General features: G+C 43.5%; 1 protein-coding gene across 5 annotated transcripts in view; it reads left to right on the top strand.

Annotated features, from left to right (window-relative positions):
- The window catches only part of SPTBN1 (spectrin beta, non-erythrocytic 1), a 136,251-nt gene that overhangs the window by 67,008 nt on the left and 56,896 nt on the right, over positions 1-12,347 (top strand). The window contains exon 1 of one of the 5 annotated variants that reach the window (XM_056356904.1): positions 3,197-3,218. The exons of the other annotated variants lie outside the window; for them this stretch is intronic. The gene's annotated coding sequence lies outside the window, so the exon portion shown is untranslated. Of the gene's footprint in view, positions 1-3,196; positions 3,219-12,347 lie in introns of those variants that run through there. 5 annotated transcript variants of the gene reach the window in all.

The following is a 12,347-nucleotide window of genomic DNA, read 5'->3' as shown; positions in this document are numbered from 1 at the left end:
CAGTGCCAAGGGACTTGCTCGTGGGATTTTCTCTCCCACCTACAGGCCTGCTCCTTCATTCTTCTCAAATGATGACTCTTCTTTGGTTCCCCTATGGTTGGCTTCAGCCTTCCCCTTCCAAAAAATCCCAAAGTCCAGTTCTTAGTGTTCATTTTGTCCAGGCAGTGTTTCCAGTTTTTGAAAACATGATGTGATTGTGATTTGTTTTCAGGAAAAAAGGAAAGTGAAATCATGGCTGTCATCTGTAGTCAACTAACTGTGTTTTACTTTGGGTAACAATTAATTCTGCATCTAGTTTAGTATCTTTCCACAGTTATTTCCAGGGAAACTAGAGTGTTCGGGTGGTGCAGTGGCCATTTCTTTCAGGGTGTGTTCTTCTTTTCAGCTTTTCCAAATTGTCTGGCAATATAATGATAGACACTGCTCTGAAATCACGGATGTGACTAGCTTTTGATTACAATTTAACATGAGTAATAGCTATTATGGAATGGCAATTAAGTAAGGCTCTGAATAAATAGGGGAGGTGTCTAGGAACATCAGATGTTGGTTTCATTCTGAACTTCTGACCTTTCAGTTATTCTTATGCATGGGGAGTTCAATAATTTGTGTTAACCTCTCTGTGTCTCATGTTGTTTAAATAAAAGTAATTCCTTGGGATGGCAGTGTCTGCACCCACAGTGCAGGTGGGTACACCCACTCTCGCCCCCTGTGTCAAGGGGGCTGTGCCATGCCCCTGCACGCCAAAGTTGGAGGCGCTGATGAAAGCCATGGGGTACATGGCAGGTCTTTGGTTAAGTGGATGACGTCTAATTGGATTGAGGCTCTAATCGTGGGCCCAAAGGAGAAGGAAAGGGTGTCAGGCACTGTTTTAGCTGTGGCTGTGGGAACTGCTGTATTTGCTTTCTCAGAGGTGAGTTGTACCCCATTCCCTCTCTCTCTTCACAGGATTTGTTCACCCTGTGGGGTGAGTGTTGCATTTCATCCTCATGGCCTCGCCTGGTAACAGGAAGCTGTGTTTCACTTTTAGCTCAAGGAAGTAATCTTAGAGAATTGGCAGTGCCCGTAGACAATTTCCTGACTGTTCCCTAGGTGGTGTCCTGGCCGCTGTCACTTCCACAGGTGCACTGTTAATCCATCAGCCTCTAATAGCAGATTATGTGCTGGTTGCATCTGGACGTGATTGCCTTAGTCCATACAGAAGGAGTTCACAGAGCAAGATACGGAAATCATGACACATTTTTTCCATAAATCCGCTGCTGCTCACATATTATTAAATGCTTCTCTCTCTGTCTCTGTCCTAAAATCAATATGTTAAGAGTGATGCCTGGTATGGTAAATTATAAACTATATAAAACCTTACTTACTGGAACATTTGCTCCTAACAGGTGAGTTGCACTGATATTTACCAGCACGTCGATGCTAATAATGCTCTGCCACTTGAAAGATGCTTATGTATTCTCTGTGCCTGGGGCCAGCTGTGTTCCAGCCAGTTCCTCACTGCAGATACTCTTTTTTTTTTTTTTTTTTTTCTCCTAAACAAAAAGCAGTTGCAAGTTGTCCTGGAGAACAGACAACACTTAAGGACGCCTAATATGTAAAATCTTTAGCCATGCAGTGTGTCCTGGCAGTGGCATCCTCCATAGGGATGAAACACAGTTCTGCACTGGTTCCAGGAGAGCTGCTGTCTCTGGGCTGGGTATGGCAGGGGTGGGACAAGCAATGCAGGATAATACAGCTGCTGAGAGGGGACTTTTCCCCCATTTTTCCTGAATCACCAGAATGACTAGACAGATTGGTGCAGTCTCTGCAGCACCCGTTTCAGTGGGCTGGGTACGGGGCTGTCCTGTGCCTCTCCTCCAGTCTCCCCGAGTGTGGCTGATCCCAGCTGGTTCCTAGCAGTTGTTAAGTGTCCGTCTGTGAACCACCTAATGCCAGAACACCTTTTGTTTTCTGTGCTACACAAGTCATCTCTCCCTTCTGGTTTAGCTCCTTTGCCATGTTTAAAAACATTTCCGTGGCACCAGCTGCAAGTCACTGTGGACTTCATATTCATAAGTGTATTCGCGGAGCTTTTTCCTGTGCATTAGTCTTGTGCATTTGACTTGGGCTGAAATGTGCCCATAGGTTTGGAGACCTGAAAATCAGAGAGTTGTCATGTCTCAGGCTTTAGGAACACAAATGAGGCACGCACGATCTGTGTAAGATGCCATAAATGCACTTTTATGCCTGTGTACACATGTGTATCTGTGATTTGGCTATGAAGGTGTGTAAGTGGGTATAGACACAAAAATGGTCTTAGTTCAAAGCACCTATTTGCATATGTAAGGCAAATCTGCAATAGTTTTGTTATTTTTGTTATAAAAAAAATAGATTTTGCTTAATCAATACTGGAATTATTTTTTTAATGACATTAATACTACATTAACAGATAATTGGGAGCATTAATCAGAGTACAAAAACTTCTGAAAGCTGTGTTTCCTTTATTAGTTGGCATGTTTCATAGTCTGTTTTTTAAACAAACAACACGTTCACATTTTAAGGGAGGGAAAAGCCCAGAGCATAGAGCCCACATGCAGTGTGATTAAGGAGACATCCGTGAAATTACTTTGAATCAGGAGTGTTTGGGTTGTTCTTATATATTGATTATGCTGAGCTGATGATGTCTGGCACTTAATTTTCTCAGTGTGCTAAAAATTAAAGTGAGTGAAGATAAATTATTGCGAGCTCTCATGGATAACTTCAACAAAAAGCTGCAACTTTGTACCCACGTGGAGCTTTTCGGTTTGTGTAGTCAATGCATTGCACAATCAGTACAACTCACAGGTCCACTTCTAAGACCAGAAAAACAAGTGATGTTTCTGGATGAAGATACAAGCATTGAAAGTATAATTTTACCCAGCTAATTCCTTCAAATTTGCATCACCTTTTAAAACTCAGAGACATCTCTGAGAGTTTGAAACAAAGGGGTTTTTTTTCTGGTACTGCTTTGAAAGTTACCACGTGGGCAGGAAATACTGTGCTGGAAAGGTATCGTTTTTTCCCCACTCTTGCATAACTCCAAAGGCTAAAATGGTTTTGGTTAAATATGCCACATTGTCCCACAAAAGCAGATCAGTAAATGACCTTTGGATTGGAATCAAACAGACCAGCAGGAAAATTTTGAGGTGAGGAATTAGAATGTATGTGCAACTTGTTCCTCAGAAGTCCCTAGAAAACAGGTATGGCATGAAAAGAAAGATTTATTACTTTTTTAATTGCCCTGTGGATTTCTTGAAAAAGAACTTTAATATACTGAGTGACTGATAGGAATGTGTGTGTTAAAGTTTACATTGTGGTTCAGTTTTCTGGAGCTTTTCTTAAGCAAGCAAACAGGTGGAGGCATCAATTCTGCCAGTCTCAAGAGACAACTCCAGGACTTCAGCTGGTGCTTTGCATGATGGGTTTGCAGATTAGAGCCAGAGAAGATTAGGGATTTTTTTTAGCTCTAATGCTTCTTATTAGCAGTTTGTTTCAAATCTCGTTAAAATTCATGCATTTTTAAAACCCCCTTCTTAGAAATAACTGCATGTTGTAAATGCCATAGTTCCTTCAGTTATACAAGTAATTTTTATAGTAAGCTACAATATTTTTATTGCTCTTGCTCATTCAGCTTTCACCTTTGGGATTTAGCTTAGATCTCAGACTTGCTGAACCATTGCCTGGCCTACCTGTGGTGTTTCTGCTTTTAGTCGGCAACCTGTCAGCATAGTGCATCTGACTCTACAATACAGCGTGCAATTAACAATAGTAAATTATTGTGTAACCATGGAAACTGGATGAACTCAACATGTTGTTCATCAAGGCTATGAAATCAACTGCTATTAATCCCTGATCAACACAGTGGTTGTTTAAATACATGTTCTTCCATTTAAAATGTCTGTGATAATGAAAATTATAATTTAACAGCAATTAATTATAATGATAACATCTCTTAGCACAGAGGTTTAATATTTTGAAAGGATTAAATTCATTCATCATAGATTTATTTATTTTCTACTCATGCTTTTCTGTCATTAAAGTGAAATTAGATTTAAACATGAAACAAACAAAGGTTTGGCATTTCTTTCATCTATTCTTCTTTCTGATTGCAATGAGTTTTTAAAGAAGCATGGTCAAAACATACCACAGCTTCGACTTTTCTCTCCGTGTAATGTCTCAACTTGTGCCTGAGATGAAAGAGAAGATCCCAGAGCTCTCTGAAATCCCTCAGTGGGTTTCCATAGGAATACTAGCAGTTCAGTCTTCTGTCCTATTCTTGTTTAAGCTTGCTAAAATTCACAGAATCACAGAATACTTTGAGTTGGACGAGTAGTTTATTTGGTCCAGCACACCAGCTCAAAGCAGAGTCAACTTTAGTGTTAGACCTGGTTGCTTAGGGATTTGGTTTGTTGAGATTTGAATATCCCTGAGGATGGAGATCCCACAGCCTGTGGGGGATCCAGTGTCTGAACACTCTCATGGTAACAGCTTTCTTCTTGGTACCCCATCAGAATTACACAGTCTTGCAGCACCAGCAAGTTGTCTTCTTCCCGAGTGGTGCATGCCTCTCTAGGCTTCTCTCCACAGTGTCTGGGTTTGCTCTGTAAAAGATGGATTTCAGCATCCATTCTGCTGTCTTCACAGTGAATGCTGAGACCTGATGCCCATCCCTTACTGACTCATCTCTGGTTAACAGTTACAATTTCATATTTCCAAATACCCAGATAAGGAGGATCCTAGTCTGGTCACATAGTTGAGTTGTAGAAATAGCAGAGTGCTCGTTGTCTTTTGTGAGTACTGTTGCATTACCTGCAGGAGAGGGAGGAGTACTGAAAGGAAAAGAGAATAACAGAAGTCATAAAGAAAACCAAACCAACTCCTTCTTCCTACGCTTGTTTTTTCTCCTATAGACAAGCGGGAATCCACTGTAAAAATCTTTCATTCTGCTGGGTTTGCTGAAAATGGGAAGAAATAACACGGACCTTATGTAGAGAAGTGCCTGTGCCAAGCCTTCCTCTTACCCTCACTAATGCTGCCAATCAGACAGTGGTTTGGGCAAGTATGGAAAACAACAGCACTACACCCCTGCCTCCCCAGAACCCCCCTGGCACTTCCCTGCATTATGCTCATAATGTTTTTTAAAGGAAACAGCAAAGACCCCACAAGATTGTGTGCACTTGAAATAGTGCAGTGACCTCAGGTTTTCATTGTTCTTCTGTGGGAATTTCGCAGTCAGTGTCCTGGGACAGGCCGATGCTTTTTCCATGCTCCTTTTAACTGAAGTGATTTGTCTTTTACGCAGAGGGAAAAACGGCAGTGAGTGTAAACCACTAGCATCAAATCAGCCATAAGGCATTTGTGTCCTTTAAGTTAAATGCTGACAACGCTGAGGTGGTTTTCATGCTGGTTTTTAAGGGAGGTCCATTTGAACTTTATACTGCACACTTATTAGGCCATAAATTTATTCTTTTATTCAACTGTAATTTTACTATTTTGCTGTAAGGATGGTTTTGTAATATCTTTCTCCAAATGCAGTTTGGGGATCAGGCCTTGGTCCTCTTGAGCATTCTTCTCATAATGGACTTCAACAACGTCAGTAGTTATATTTGAAGCCGGAAGATGGGTGTAGGTGTTTTCAAGAGCAGCACCTAGAAGTGTTAAACCATTTTAATAATCCACTAGAAAGGTTGCATTTCTGTAGCTGCTTTACATTTCATACAAAAGAACAAGAAGTCAGCTGGTGTCCTAGAGTACCAGGGGAAAAAAACTGAATGGTTAATGTTTATGAAACGGGCTGTGTGACGGTGTTTTCCATAGCAAGGAGCTGGTGGTCAATATGTGGGAGATATTTACACAAATTTGTGTTCCAGTTTTCCTCAAGTTAAACAAGCAGTTCACATAGCTCACACCAATGTAAGGAGTGCTGAGCACATATGTTCTCTAAATCTGCTTATATATGTCACTTCTGTCTTCTGAATTAATAATAATAAAAAAAGAAATAGGCTGAGTTCTTCCACCAATTTAATCTGTTAAACCACATAGCTTTTATGTTTCATTTATTTACTGTGGGAGACTGTACAGATGAACATAATCATCCTTCTACATGAATCCGAAGCTGGCTTTCAGGAGGTTTATTTTTGTATTGCTGACACCAAACTGCTATAAACTCTGTGTAAAAATAAAGACAATGAAGGGACCTGCCCTTCCACACCCCGTAATGCTTGGCTGGCTACCGGGCATTGTTCTGTGCATCATTTTATTGTGTGAGTGAGGTTTAGTGACATCAAAGAGAGAAAGCAGCAGAATTGGGTTTTTTCACATGCTGCATTATGTAGCTTTCCCTTTTTTCTTTTCAGAGCATTTTCAGTAGTGAAAGTAGTCACATGCTGTAGCGTTTAATAGAGAAGGGTAGATATTTAATAGGATTTAGAAGCTGGACGGTGCTTCCTAGTAAAAGAGAATGGATTGCTAAACACACCCCTGACTTCTGAACAATAGTGTCTGTGTAGCAGAGTCGGGAAAGCAGCAAGGATTTTGCTCCTAATGAAAATCACCAGCTAAACACAGCATGAACAAAATCGCCTCGTTGCTTTGTCATCTTTAGCATTCGCATTCAGGTTCTTGTCCAAGTCATGTTTGAGCATGTAAAAGCTTTGGCATAATCTCACCGTTTTTGATGGGGAAGTCACTCCACAGATTACTTCATGTCATAAAATAACCGTAACAAATACGTCCTACTTGCATCAAAGCCATCAGCTGCAGTCATTCTTCTATGTTAAACTGTCTGCAAGATTGAAGTAAAAATGGAGATGCCTGGTTTTTTAAAGTTCACCTGTTGTTTCTAAGCATTGGACCCACATGTTTCATGTTTTTTGTCGAAGGTGTGTGTTTGTTTGACTTCCTGCAGGTTTCGTTCTAGGCTGTTGCTTACCTCTGCACATGTGTGTTACAGACTTGTGTTTTCTACAGTAAGCTCCTTCTTGTCCATTTTCGTCAGCCCCCATTTTCAGTCCTGACCCGTTACCTGCAGCTGGAGAAAAGCAGCACAACTGTTCAGTGTTACTGCCTTACTGCTAAAGGGGAGTCATAGGACACTTGAATATTGAAATGAGTTTTATTTCCTTTTTTCTAGAGACACCTAATAGTCCTCCTGAGTGAGTGTTCCTTCCTCCTTCCATAATTTTCTTCCCTGTTGATTGATTCCGATACACTTGAATGTAGACTTTCTGTGCCTGACTGTGCATGCTTAGGCATTGCTTAGGCATTGTTCTCTTGGGCTTCTTACTGCCACGTGTACTGATATAGAGTGTATGGGGACCCTGTGAAAAGGCCATCATTTCGTGTTTACCCGACCAGATGTTTCTCTCCTCAGCTGATGCAGTACAGATACACAGAGATGCTTTTTTTCCCCCTTTGGGTTATATTTAGCGTTGCATCAGTTGACTGATGTGCATTGCCCCACAGCCCTGCAGGCCAGCAGTCCCACGGAGGGTCCCAGCCGAGGGTGTCGCCCCAGTGTGGGGTCCTGCTAGGCTCTCAGGAGCACACAAGCCCCAACCTCAGCGTCCTTCCCCAGCATGGATCGCAGGCCAAGGCTGCTGGTAGTCCCTAGCCTTCCTCTGAGCACGCAGCCCTCAGTTTGGACAGGAAATTTAAGGACCAGGAGCCACTGGTGGTGTTCTTTTCCTCAAGGCAGTTCTAGGGTGACTGAAGGAGCTCTTGCTTGGTCCTGTTGATCTGCTGAGGGGTCTGTGTATAGGGGAGTTATTTTGTATAAGTCTGTGTTCAAGCCTGCCTGAAACAACAGAGATTAGACCTGTATTAGAATTATTTCATGTTCAGAATTGGTTGTCTGCTACTGTAATGTGGTGAAGATTATCACAGTGCATGCATTCATGTTGTTTCCTGATAAAATCTTGTTAGATCACCACATTCTGGTCACAGGAGCTCATCTGCCATTCTGCCAGGCATCTTCCTCAATTGAAAAACTTCCAGGCATGGCTGGAATTTGTGAAGCTGTGAAGATTACTGGCTATTTAACTCCATGTCCTTGCATCTATGAGAAAATGTAGAGTGATATCCTGCACCCTGAAAACTTGCAGTAAATGGGAATATCGTCCTGTGAAATGAAGCTCTGTTTTCCTTTTGCATGGTTAACGTAGGTTACGATCTGGGGAGCTCTGGGAAGCTGTGCATAATTGGTTATCAGCAAAAGTGGTGTGCGCCTGGAGCAACGCTCAGCTGATCTTTGTCTGAGTCAGTGTGTTTAGCAATGCTTCACATAGGGTGCACACTGGCTGCATTTGCTATAGTGAAAAATAATAATTTTAACCTGGAAAAATTACTTTCAAAATCAAAAAAGATGTAAACCTGCCGGAGACAGAGCTTTTGAAGTTAGGGATTAAGACTCATCCTTAATTTGTCTTGCTTGAGGTATTACAGGGATCCGCGAACAGTGGTGATGCATAGAGCAAGCTGTGCGCCGCTGGGCTCAGCAGGGAGGATTTCAGTGCTGCTGACGGCTGGGCTGTCCCAAGGCGGCTGCGCTCACACTAAGCGCCCAGCAGCAGCCTTAGACACTTGGTGCTCCTTTCAGCTTGCCTTTTGTGCTCTAATTTCTCCGTTTTCTTCAGTAGCATTTCAGCTCCTCTGAGAGCACCCCCTTTGCTGTTTATCTGACTGGGTGCAGAGGCGTTTGCTGTCCTGGGCTGGCAGGAGCTGTTGGATGCTTGAAGTAGTTTTACCTGCTCTGGGCTGGCAGCAGTGTGCGCCAAACATATTTGCCATTCAGTTTGAAAGAGGTTCAAGGTCAGTTTGTTGAAAATGTGGTTTGACCGGTATGGAAGGGAGCAGATTGACTTCAAGCTGTTTTTAGAAAACAAGCAGCCACACAGGTAACCTTTGCCACAGCAGCAGTTAGTGCTGCAGTCATGCAAAGGGACTGGGGCTGATAACGCTTTCTGGCATGTGGGAGTAGCAAAGGGGTCACGGGGGCCCACGTTCCTCTCAGCCAGCCTCTGCAGCTGTGCGTTTTCCAGGGCAGTTATTAAGACAAATTCACCATTATTCTGGCACAGCCCCATTGAGTTCACTGGAGTGAACTCAGTGGAGTTGAGCGTGTGACCAAGGGGGAATGGTGTATGTGACCCCCCCCACTCCTGCTGTCCCACGCTGGGGATTTGGCAACTGATGCTCTGGTCTTTCAGAAGGTTGACTATGTATTTGTTGGGATTTTTATCTCATCAGATTAGCAGAGGAAGAAATGAGTGACTCTCCACCAGCAGGGAAGGGGCTAGATGCCTGCCTGTGATCCCATCCAGCCCTGGCTTAGGCGCATTTCAGTGTACAAACTCCAGTTTATTTACTAAACTCCTAAACAAAGTCAGTCCTTGGTTTATCACAATCACAGAGCTGGAGTTTGCGAGCCACTGTATGCTAGTCGTATTGTCATGGGGGTTTCCGCATAAAGGAAATTTCCTTCCCAGTGTTGCTTCAAGATAAGTTGGATTCTGTATTATCGATACTGCTGTTAGACCGGCTTCCGTTTTCCTGCTGTGCATGTTCTGCATGTTGCGCATTTCTCTTTACCCTTGGGAAACAAATGTTTTCGCAAGCTGTAGGACACTTGGAGCTCCACCCATATCCTCTAGTTTTAATTAATCTTCAACATCTAAAACTGTGTTTTTGAAAGTATGAAGGACATTTGTCAAAATGATCACTTGAGATCATAATAGTGCTTCAGGGCCTGTCACTGATGTTAAATCCCTGGCATCGTCACTCATGGGTGCAGCTGGCCCATACTGTTTTTGCACAGCACCGCATGTTAAAGGTGTCATAGTTGTGTGCTGTGCTTAGCCGAATTGTCAGAGTGGTAAGCACTGCTTTTCTGTATGTACGTTTCTTTCTCTGAAACATAACCAAAATTCATCGGTTTTAATTCTGTGCATGCTTTAACCTGAAAACCTAGGGCAGAAAAATACAGCTTATCAGTTTGAAAGGGTTGGTAGAAGTGTTGCAAAAACCTCCAGTCATTATGAAACACCATGTAGAAATAATCAGGAGAGGTTTTAACATGACCAGCCCCAGTCACACAACTTTCAAAACGGGCTTGTTTTGCTTTCCCACGTTGTGGGAGCACAACAGGAGTTAATAGGTGCGGGGGCAAGAGCGGCTGTGCCTTCCCCCTTTTGCTGTCTCTATTGCTAATAGTGTCAGTGGGGAATTAGAGAGCCACGCTTCGCCTGTGCCAAGTGCGTGATAAAGGGTGGCCTTCCTGGGTGACCGGCCCATTAGGAGACTGAAAGAGCTGCTGTGTCTCTCTGGTGGCATTTTTCTGAGATAAGTTGCTGGTTGTCCCCAAAAGCTGGCAGTGAGCAGGTGGGAGCCTGGCTCTTGTGCGGTGCTGCAGGGTTTTCCCACGGGGCTGGGTGCTGCACCCGGGCAACCAGGGATCACGCTGCTCTTGGCCATTCTTGCTGTGCATTGGAGGAGAGATGGGAAGAGAACGAAAAGCCATTAATGGCTGCAGCAGTGAAGTTGCTCAGACATGTATGAAGAGCTGACAGTAGGCTCAGCACACGGAATCAGCGCTGAAACCATCGCGGCTGCGGTCTCAGTAGAGATTTTCACACTGTGTTTAGTGGGGCGAGCAGGGTGGGGGGACAGCGCTGCAGAGGATGGGTGGGGATCAGGTGAGAGGAGCAAAGATGAGACCACGTGGGGTGGGTGCGGAGGTTGAGGAGCCAGAAAAACCAACTGAACCCTTCAACCTCTCACCGTAAACAGGAAATTGGGGACCACAGAGAGCAGGGCAGAGGAAACGGGAAGGCTGAGGGGAGAGGCAGCAACTGCGTTTGAGCTAGAGTAAAGAAAACACGTGGAATGGCACCAAGCAACAGCTACCAAAGCACAGAGGGCCTCCAGGTAGATGGGGAGGCTGTGCTCCCATTCCCGTCCTCTTCCTCACTGTTAATTCAGTGCACTTAAGGATTCTGAGGCCACTCAGAAGAAAAGGAGTCACTGGAACTTTCTCAGGGCTTTTCCCTGAAACCCCACTGCCTAAAGAAGGCACATTCACGTCCTCTTTCAGGGTCACCAGTCATGCTGGGGTGGGAAAGCCTTTTTGGAAAAGTGACCCTGGGCCGTGTTGGTGCTGTCTGCAGGAGGGACCCATCTTCCCCCTCCTGGAGGGGCTGCCTGGAGCTGGCTGATCTGCTGAACTTCCTTTGACCTGTTTTCAGCAACAGAAGATCCTAAGCTGGTGTCAGTTAATACAACGGCACCGAAGTTCTCAGAACCTGACTTGGCATGTCACTGCGTCTCCCGCATCACGTCTTTAATCTGTTCAAAATTAGGCACTGACCCTTCCTTCTACTAAGACCACATGGATTTTCTTTTCCCACCCATTACTATTATTATGATCCTAAATTGGGAGGATTGTTGATAACTATAACTTTTGACCAAAGATTTTTTAATGGATGACTTCATTATGATATTTGATAGCTTTTTTGCTTTACATAATATTTTGTATATCCAACTCTATTTTTAGGATCTTATACATCCATATTTGTCTTTGGGATGAATGTAACCACAGGCATGTCTGAATATTGTGCTTCTGTATAGAGACTGCAGAGATTATATAAACTTGCTGAGCTGTTCTGGGGCTTGTTCAAGCTGGTGAATGAAGATGTGGTAATTTCTGTTGGAATTTTCTTTAAAAAGCACCAACTATTGCAAGGCTTCTCTTCTGTGACTCATTTCAAAAAAATACTTCAACTAAAAGCATGTATTACTAGACAAGCAGATATGCAGATACAGCATTCCCAGGAACTTGCTATAAATACTCCATAAAATATATATTCAAGGTTAGTAGACACTATATTTAAATCATTACTTGGATAGACAACTATTTCCACTAGTTGGATGAGCTGGACTTTTTCTGCTTTGATCCAAGTGGAACGAGCTATGTCGTTACACCACTGGTATGAATTGCAAGATGATTAGGAGGCACTGCAGCTTTTGACTGCAAAGATAATACTTATTTTTCTAGTATTGCCTTGCTGCGACAAGATTTGGGCTTTCTGACCGGCTGGCTGTTCTCCTGTTCGCACGGAGCTTATTAGCACAGTGGAGCCCAGCGCTGCTGTGCTGTTCTGGCAGTAAAGGGCACATACATCGTGTAGCACTGTCGGGCTCTGGGGCAGTGTGGGGGCTGAGGTTTGTGCGACCAGGGGGTGCACGTGCTGCTGCTTTTGAAAAACTGCCGTTGGCTCCTCTTGGTGCACTGGAAAGCAAGCTGCAGTTATTGCAGATTTCCTGTTTGCTTCTTA

This window comes from Falco biarmicus, chromosome 12 (assembly GCF_023638135.1).
Source record: "Falco biarmicus isolate bFalBia1 chromosome 12, bFalBia1.pri, whole genome shotgun sequence".
Lineage (NCBI taxonomy): Eukaryota > Metazoa > Chordata > Aves > Falconiformes > Falconidae > Falco > Falco biarmicus.
The sequence above is the reverse complement of the archived record's forward strand: the minus strand, read 5'-3'. Positions and strand labels throughout refer to the sequence as shown.